Genomic DNA, 10376 nt, shown 5'->3' with positions numbered 1-10376 from the left:
CGTTACAGCAATGGTACAGGCGCAAGCTCCAGAGGTGTAGGAGCCAGTAGCTGCGGATGTAGGAGCTCATTCTCATTATATAAGTATATTGAGAGAGATGGGCAACATTGGTACTGAGCGGTTTTTGGGTGGTTAGGATCCTACCGTTGCAGATGCGTGGAGGGCGAGAGTGGAACATAACTTCCAGTCTCTCAGATGTCCTCAGGAGTTTTGGGTGGACATAGGAGTTCACAACCTGATTGGTGATGCTCACTTGTGGTGGAGATCGGTGGCTGCTAGGAGGGTGCAGAGGGAGATGTCTTAGGTTGACTTAGTGGAGGAGTTCAACCGCAAGTATTTTTTTAGGGAGGCATTTGACCGGTTTGAGGTGCAGTTCTTACAGTTATATCAGGGGACTCGGTCAATGCGGGAGCTGGACGTGGAGTTCAGTCAATTTCTGATCTATGGGGGTCAGGCGATAGAGTCCGAGGAGGCTTAGATCAAGAGGTTTATGAGGGTCCTTCGTGAGGATTTGAGGTTCCACTGCAGAGGGCGGAGTTATGTTAGGTGTGCAGAGCTGGTTGAGACTATGGTAGAGATTAAGGAGGACATCCGAGCACAATCAGTGATGGTTAGTCCCGTAGTTCAGCCTAGAAAGACTCAGCATCATGGAGGTTCTAGCTAGGGCGGCAAGCCTGCACAGGGAAGCAAGAGGAAGTGGGAGGCTACGCAGAGGCCTAGTGGTGCAGGATGCTACGGGTGAGGTAGCATGGAGCATAGAGTAGCTAGCTGTCCCCACAGGAGTGCTACGACAGTGGCACAATCAGCGGTTTGTGTATGATATCATTGTAGGGAGCCTGGGCATATCAAGCCCAAGTGTCCCAAGTTACAGCAGATGGTAGTAGCGGCTTAGAGTGCAGCTTAGAGTGCAGCAGGTGGCATGGATTGAGCAGGCACCGCGGGTGTACACGACGGTAGAAACTTGAGGAACCAGTACTGGGGTGATCACATGTATAATTTCTGGTACCTAGACTTTGTGCATTTCAGTAGGTTCAGATTTTATGTTTTGCATGTGATAAAGTGTTAGGTTCTTAGCACATGAGGTTTGTGTAAGGACCTTGTTGTTGGGCGGGGTTAGGTCCCACATTATGTTTGATTATGGAGCTACCCATAGCTTCATTACTCTGGAGTGCGCAAAGAGCGCTAATATCTGAGGAGATCGTTGGGAGCAAGTGGGAGTTGTCAGAGCTGCGGGAGGCAAGTTCTTGAGAGTTCTTGGACGGGTGAGGGGAGTTGATATTCAGATCGCAGGGGAGTCATGGCCAGCGGATTTGCTTATTAGCCCGGTTGAGTTGTATGATGTTATCCTGGGGATGGATTGGTTGCATCATCATATGGTTCACCTTGATTGTCATCAGGGTAGAGTGGAGTTTGAGCGTCCTAGAGGGAAGTTGGTTTTTGAGGGAGTGAGACCGATTTCAGAGAGTCTCGTGAGCTCGGCCATGTAGGCGGGGAAGATGATCAAGAAGGGACAAGAGGCTTATCTAGTTACTATATCGATGCCAGAGTCAGTGGGGCAGTCTACGGTTAGCGGTATTCAGGTTGTGAAGGAGTTTGAGGATGTGTGCCAGTCGTTGCAGGGGTTACCACCTCGGTCTGATCCTTTCATGATTGATCTGGAACCTGGGACGACGCCGTTATCTAAGGCACCTGACAGAAAGGTTCCAGCAGAGATGGCAGAGCTGAAGAAGCAGCTGGAGGATCCTATGGGCAAGAGATTTATTCGTCCTAGTGTATCACCGTGGGGAGCGCCGGTGTTGTTCGTTAAGAAGAAGGAGGGCCAATGTCGGACGACAAACCTCTCTTACCACAAAACCAATGTGGAGAACCCGCAAGATCAGACTTATACACCACAAAACCTCCCGGTTTTCTTTCCCTGCCCAACTACCAACCTAAACCTCAAGGGAACTACCAAATCAAGCCTCAAACCTATTCCCAACCTCAGCAACAACTGAATGCACCAAACCCTCAAGGCCAAGCAGATGATACAAATGCTCTACTTTGCCAACTATTAGAAGGAAAAGGGAGATGTGCTATTGAGCTTGCTATTCAAATGAAAGCTATGCCCACAAAGGTTGAGAATGTCTATGGTGAGTTGAATACTAAGATTGAGAGGTTGCAAACACAGGTCCAGGGACAAGATTCTTCTTCTACAGCGAGACAAATGGGCTCACGACCGGGAAAGCCGGAACCAAACCCAAAGGAGTATATCAATGTCATAACGCTGAGAAGTGGTAAGCAGTTGCCTACTAAAGAGCTCAATAAGGACATTGAACCTAAATAAGGGGAGGTAGTAGTTGAGTATGAAGATGAGGAAGAGTTACTAGAAAACGATTCTGGTAAAGACGTAGAAGCTGAAGAGGTTGTGGCTGACAAATGGAAGAGTAAAATGGTTGAGAAACCAAAGCAAGATAATACCATTGATGAAGCTCTCAAGAAAAGTAAAGATGTTGCCATTTCCTGGTAGGTTTAAGAAGCAACAAGTGGACAAGTATAGAGCTATGTTTGATACAAAAATGAAAGATGTTGCTATTACAATGTCAATTATTGATGCATTCTTGTTGAACGCATCATACAACAAGTTCCTCAAAGATGCAGTTATGAAGAAGAAGAAAGCTCTACAAGGAATGATTATCTTAACTTATGAGTGTAGTGCTATCATTCAAAACAAGGTAGTAGCAAAGAAGCTTGAAGATCCTGGCAACCTAGCATACTACTAAGCCAGCTTCCAACAACATAACAACCTATAACCAATAATACACAACCGAGACCCTAGATAATCTTCCTCATCACCATGATTTCTACGTCACATACCTGCACAGCACAAACAACAATTGAGATGCGTAAGTATTATCATAAATACTTAGTGAGGCAATCCTCCCATCTACTCAGCTATACACACAAGCAACTGAGAAACCGGCGTTAACAAGCAACAAAACAAACACAAACAAACTAGGGAAACAAGTATCAGCCGCCCGTTGAAAAGGTTTCTGTCGACCGACACCCTTCTAGTGTCGACCGACACTGCCCTTCTAAAACCAATTGCCAATACTGTTTAGGAAGCATCACATCATTTAATTTATCAAGCGCTCTAAAACCCCAACTTCCTTTATCTTTTTCTTACACAACTTATCCCACTCCACCGAATGTAATCCTCTATCCTTATCACTGTAACTCCACAAGAAATTTGAAATGGGGCTAGTTAACTTAGATGTTAATTCCTGAGTAAGTTTAAAACATGACATTACATGAGTTGGGAGGGCCAGAGCAAAGAATTTAATCAAAATTTCTTTTCCACCCTTTGATAAATATTTTGTCATTATAGCTGAAGACCTTATTACATGAACCCTCAAGGCTTTCAGGAATACCCAAATAGGAACCCATTCCCCCTTCTTTAAAAATACCATTGACGGTTTTAAGTTGTTCTCTAACTTGTTCTGGTACTTTTTTTCCTAAACAAAATAGATGATTTCGCAACATTGACCTCTTGAGTCGATGCTTTACCTTACTGACCAATGATATCCATAACTTTTTTACACTCATCCTCTTCTGCTTTACAAAAAAAGTGGTTGTCATCTGCGAATAACAAATGATAGGTGGGCAATCACGAGCTATCTTGATACCAGTGATCTTTTTCTCCCTCTCAGCCTTTTTAATATTAGCAATCAAAACTTCTGTACAAAGAATAAACGAATACAGAATAAGAGGATCCCCTTGACGTAAGCCCCGTTCTGGGAAAATAGAACCTCGGGGCTGCCCATTGATAAGGACTTGATAAGAGACTGAACTAACACACCACATAATCCATTAAACCTATTTACCTTCAAATACCAGCCGACTCAGGACCGCTTCCAGGTTCGACCATTCCATTCGATCGTAGGCTTTGCTCATATCCATCTTAAAAGCCAAAAATCCGATTTGCACCGTCGATTTGTGGTTAACATGATAACAGGTTTTTCACCCAGGGTATCAATTCCCTATGTAGTTGTAGTACAAAGGGTTATCAATCCAAATGGTTGTTTATGCTAGCAGGAAGGATGCAATCAGAACAATGCAAGTCAAGTCAAGCAATAATGGGGTTTTGTCTAACAATCCTAAAATAATAAAAGAAAAGAATATAAACAAGGAACCACACGAGCTAAGCACTCGATGCAAGCATTCGAGTACAGGATCGGGTGGGGTGATCGAGTAAGCAAAGAAGGTATGAACAACTCGAGGGGTTTCTCGAAGCAGGTGATCGTGTACCTGTTCGGGTAACACATCGAGTGATGAATAGAAATGCAAGCAATTAAAATACGAAAGCTTCTAAGGATGGGGTAATCAAATCCTAAGTATTCCTAACCAGTACAGATGTCTTACATGCCTCAAGCAAATATTTCCTAGACAATGAATCTCTAAAATCTTGTTAAAACACTCTCGTGATAGAAACAATCAACCTTGATCACTCCCCTACCCAACTCTCGTTGGAGAAACATGACAAAGCAGGCATTAAGATCCGATTCGTTATTGTCAGTAAACCCCTTACTCATCTAATCTCTTAGGCTAAGTGAGTAAACCTCTAGCATTGGTTGATTCAAGCATCTCATCTACACCTCTCGGTGGTAAAACACCTTAGATATAATCTCACCCTTTCGGTTTGTTGAAAGCATTAAGAACACCAATCTAGAAGGAAATCTATTAAACATATACAATCAACTAAGACATCCTAACCGATGAAGAACACAAAATCATCTATCCTATCCCTAGAAACTTTACTACACTACTCGGAAATCATAGCAGGAAACATCAAAGCAAATATAAACGAAAATTGCATTATATTAAACGATAAAGTAGACGGATAAGAGTACAAGATAGCATTCTAAAGGAATGATAAAAAGTTATGAAAAAAAATCTAAAACAAAAGGGAAAAGTGTTTGAGTCGCTCAGTTCTCTCACAGAAGCTCTCGCTTTCTGGTTTGAGGGTTTGCGGCATGCTCGTTTGCGAGGAAGGAGAGGAGGGATTTATATATGGAAAACCCTTTGACCTAGCTTTCCAGACCTGTCCGAGGGTCTACTCGATGGGGTACATGAGGATGAGGTCGAGTTAGTCTTCGGATAGATCTTTGGGTTTGTCTTCATGCTCTTGGATCCTCCTTGATCGTGTTGGGGTTCGGACTCGTTCTTCCAGCTTGATGGCTCCTTCGGGTACATCTTCGGGTTTGTCTTTGTTTTTCCCCATTTTAGGCTCTTAAACATCTGTTTTCATCCAAAATATGCAAATGCAAAAATGCAACACCCTAAATGGCCTAAAAGTGAATTCCTACAGTTAATGATCTAAAAATGCTAAGTTAAGGGTATGAATAATGCAAAATATGGACAAAAAGGATGCTAAAAACATGTAAATTAGAGAGTTATCAGACTCCCAAACTTAAATCTTGCTACTCCTCTAACAAGAAAGTAGGAGAGTGCGGTTTGAAAATGGGGACTCATAACCTTTATATACTAAGCGAAGGATTCAAGCTATAGTCCTTAAAGATAGTTTAATGTTGCTTAAATCAATCAACATACTTACAAATATTTTTCTATGCTTATTACCATGCATCGATCTAGTTCAACCTCAACCTAAAAGTAGAGAACATCTCTTTCACATTCAATTAAGTGTTTGGCGAATTCTTGCAAATGGAAGGTGAATCAAGCGCAATCGGTTTCAAGGGCAAGGCTTTTTAGTAAGGTGGTTTCAGGCAAATTCTTTGGGTGGTTTTCTCTCAAAAGAAGGCATGCTAGACAGTTGTGAAAACTATCTAAGATTGAGAACAATTTGGGCATACAAAGCTTAAGTCTTGATAATCTACCATTTTCTCATTGACTCTATTTTTTTTCACTCCCTAAAGTTTAAATTTTAAACTTCTAGCTCTCTTCTCTCGTTCTTTTTTTTTTTATTCTTTTTTCTTTCTTTCTAGGAGACTATAACAAGATCTTTTCTTATTTTTTTACTTAGAGACTTAGAGCTAATTTATTCTAACCTTAGGGACTTTTTTTGTTTTTTTATTATTCCTCAACCCAACCCCAAATAAACATACTAACCACCTATCTTTCAAAACCGAATCTATTAGCTAGTTCAAATTCTAACTTAGCTAAATCAAGAGGCAGTTCTTTGTCGTTATCAATACTCTCAAGGTTTCACAACCTATAGCACAATGAAAAAGGCCTCACTCAACAATTCACAACAAGGTTTGAAAGAAAGGTTTGGGTTCATGGGTAGGACAAACAGATCGGGTTAAACGAAAAAGATTGGTGACATAGAGTGCTAACCCGAATTTAGAGTTACCATGAGCAAGTATTCAAATTCCATAAGCAAGACAATTTAAGTTCAAATTAAGTCCAATAATATAGAGATGTTCCAATGTTCAAGCAAGTGGAGGAAGCATTCAAAAAACACAAGGTTCTAAGCAAAGATTTTTCATTTTTTTCCAAAGATTGATCTAGCAACAATGAACTGTGACTAAGGGCTATAGCTTCAATCCTAAGGTTTGATTTTAAACAAGGTAGTTTTAATCATTGTCCCCTAAGATGCGCATGCAACAATCCTATATGAAACAAATTAGACTCAATCCTAATATGTAAATGCAACTACATGAACACTCTTTTTTATTTTATTTTTTTAATTTTCAAATTTTTTTTTGAGGTTTTCAATGCACATAGATGCGGACTCAAATGAATAAAACTAGCATGCAAAAATTTGAAATAAGAAAATTAAGAAAATAAAACACAAAGTTAAAAATATTCTGGACCCTCCCCCAAACTTAAATTACACAGTCTCTGTATAAATAAAAGTTGGAAAAAGAATCCAAGAATCACACAAAATGAAATAAACTAAATGCAATGTTATTTACAAAGATTGGATGAAAGTGGTACCTTATGGGTTGGTGAAGAAGGAGGTTGCAGCAGCCTCCATACTCGCCAATGTGTAGCCAGGGTCGTCTCCGGCTTCAGCAGGTGACAGTGTTTGCTCGTCAGAGAGCTCGGTGATATGCACGGACGACTTACTCAGACCAGCATCCGAGGGGTTGATCGAGGGGGGTATCGCGTAGCTCATCGGGTAGGGCAAAAGGACTTAAGAGAGAAAAGACTTTAAAATGTAAATTATATTTACAAACCTGCCTTTGGGATTTCCTCCCAAGTGAGCTTGTTTATAGTCTTTAAGCTTGACTTTCAGTTCATCTTAGACTGGCGCGGGATTGACGAGACGCAGAGATGATCCCACCTCTGTGCTCTCATTTGCCATGTATTTCTTCACTCTCTACCCATTCACAGTAAATTCAGTCTCATCCTTACCTAGCAAAGTCACCGCTCCATAGGACATAACCTCTTTAATTTCGAAGGGTCCTGACCATCTTGACTTGAGCTTCCCAGGGAATAGCCAAAGCTTTGAGTTGAACAAAAGGACTTTGTCTCCAGCTTTCAAATCCTTTTGTCGGATCTTCTTGTCATGAAAAGCTTTGGTTCTTTCCTTGTAGATCCTCAAATTATCATAAGCCTCCAGCCGTATCTCATCGAGTTCGTGGAGATCCATTGCTCTCTTCTCTTGAGCAGTCTTTGTCTAAATTCAGCAGCTTGGTCGCCCACATTGCTTTGTATTCAACCTCGACCGGAAGGTGACAGTTTTTTCTGTAAAGAATCTGGAAAGGGGTCCGCCCAATCGGTGTTTTATAAGCAGTCCTTTAAGCCCATAACGCATCATCCAGCTTGAATGCCCAATCCTTTTTTGTGATTCCCACGATTCTGGCTAATATCGCTTTGATCTGCTTGTTGCTTACTTCCACTTGTCCACTGGTTTGTGGGTGATAAGCTGTTGCGACTTTATGCTTGACTTCGTGCTTTCTCAACAAGCCATCGAAAACCCTGTTAATGAAGTGGCTTCCTCCATCACTGATCACTACTCTTGGGATTCCAAATCTTGGGAAAATGATGTTTTTGAACATCTTCATTACGACCTTGTGATCATTTGTCAGGCTGGCGATTGCTTCTACCCATTTTGAGACATAGTCGACTGCCACTAGGATGTACATGTTTCCATTCGAGGGTGGGTTGAAAGGTCCCATGAAATCCATTCCCCAGACATCGAAAACTTCTACTTCTAAGATTGGCTGCTGAGGCATCTTCTGGCACGAATCACATTTTGCTATGAAGAGCTGTGCGTCCTTGAACATGGTTGGCCACCAAAGACCAGCTTGGAGTATCTTTTGGACTGTTTTGAAGGTGACAAAATGTCCTCCATAGGCGGACCCATGACAGTGCTTTAATACTCCTCGGACCCATGACAGTTTTTTCTGTAAAGAATCTGGAAAGGGGTCCGCCCAATCGGTGTTTTATAAGCAGTCCTTTAAGCCCATAACGCATCATCCAGCTTGAATGCCCAATCCTTTTTTGTGATTCCCACGATTCTGGCTAATATCGCTTTGATCTGCTTGTTGCTTACTTCCACTTGTCCACTGGTTTGTGGGTGATAAGCTGTTGCGACTTTATGCTTGACTTCGTGCTTTCTCAACAAGCCATCGAAAACCCTGTTAATGAAGTGGCTTCCTCCATCACTGATCACTACTCTTGGGATTCCAAATCTTGGGAAAATGATGTTTTTGAACATCTTCATTACGACCTTGTGATCATTTGTCAGGCTGGCGATTGCTTCTACCCATTTTGAGACATAGTCGACTGCCACTAGGATGTACATGTTTCCATTCGAGGGTGGGTTGAAAGGTCCCATGAAATCCATTCCCCAGACATCGAAAACTTCTACTTCTAAGATTGGCTGCTGAGGCATCTTCTGGCACGAATCACATTTTGCTATGAAGAGCTGTGCGTCCTTGAACATGGTTGGCCACCAAAGACCAGCTTGGAGTATCTTTTGGACTGTTTTGAAGGTGACAAAATGTCCTCCATAGGCGGACCCATGACAGTGCTTTAATACTCCTCGGACTTCCTCCTCTGCTATACACCTTCTGAACAGGCCATCCGTCCCTTTTTTGTAAAGATAAGGTTCATCCTAGTAGTAGTTGTTGACATCCCTGAAGAACTTCTTCTTTCTATGAGCGTCATAGTCGTTAGGAATTTCCTCGCACACCATGTAGTTCACGAAATCTGAGTACCATGGTAGCTCAGCCGACTCGATTGCCATCAACTCGATCGACCTGGCTGATTCGGGGTTGAGTAAGCTATCATGTGGCTCATTTCTTCCAAGAAGGTGATGTGCATCAGTCTTTCTTCGGGCATTGAGTCGTCTATTGGGAGTGGATCTTCGATTCTCATTTTGGACAGATGGTCTGCTACCCCGTTTTCAATTCCTTTTTTATCCAGGATCTCTATGTCAAATTCTTGCAGAAGAAGGATCCATCTGAGGAGCCTAGGTTTGGTATCTTTATTTGAGTATATGTACCGCAGGACAACATGGTCCATGTAGACAATCACCTTCGAACCGACTAAGTAGCTTATGAACTTCTCAAACACGAAAACCACAGCAAGGAGCTCCTTTTCAGTTGTCGCATACCTCGTCTGGGCATCGTCCATGGTTCTGCTGGCGTAGTAGATCACATGGAGCTTTTTATCTATCCTTTGACCCAGTACTGCTCCCACAGCATAATCTGACGCGTCACACATAATCTCGAAGGGATAGTCCCAGTTAGGTGCTTGAACTATTGGCGCGCTCACCAAAGCCTCCTTTATCTTATTGAAGGCATCTAAACAGTCCTTGTCGACAATAAACTCTGCTTCCTTGCAAAAGAGCCGCGTTAACGGTCGTGCGATCTTAGAGAAGTCTTTAATGAATCGCCTGTAGAACCTTGCGTGCCCTAAAAAGCTCCTGACATCTCTCACCGATTTAGGAGGTTGTAGCTGAACCATTACCTCGATCTTAGCCTTGTCGACCGCTATACCCTTTTTCTGAGATCTTGTGCCCTAAAACTATTCCTTCCTGGACCATAAAGTGGCACTTTTCCCAGTTTAACACTAGGTTGGTTTCTTCACACCTTTTCAGCACCTTGCAGAGGTTTGACAGACAGGACGAGAAAGAAGCTCCATATACTGAAAAGTCATCCATGAAAACCTCCACCATTTCTTCGATTAAATCCGAGAAGATGGATGTGATGCACCTTTGGAAATTCGCGGGAGCGTTGCACAGGCCAAAAGGCATCCTTTTATAGGCAAAAGTGCCATAAGGGCAAGTGATGTCGTTTTCTCCTGGTCAACAGGGTGTATGGGTATTTGGAAAAATCCACTATACCTATCAAGGAAGCAATAGTACGGGTGGTTAGCTAGTCGTTCCATCATCTGGTCGGTGAGAGGCAGGGGAAAATGATCCATCC

This window comes from Camelina sativa, chromosome 7, assembly GCF_030686135.1.
Source record: "Camelina sativa cultivar CO46 ecotype springtype chromosome 7, ASM3068613v1".
Taxonomy (NCBI): domain Eukaryota; kingdom Viridiplantae; phylum Streptophyta; class Magnoliopsida; order Brassicales; family Brassicaceae; genus Camelina; species Camelina sativa.
Note: the sequence above shows the minus strand (reverse complement) of the source record.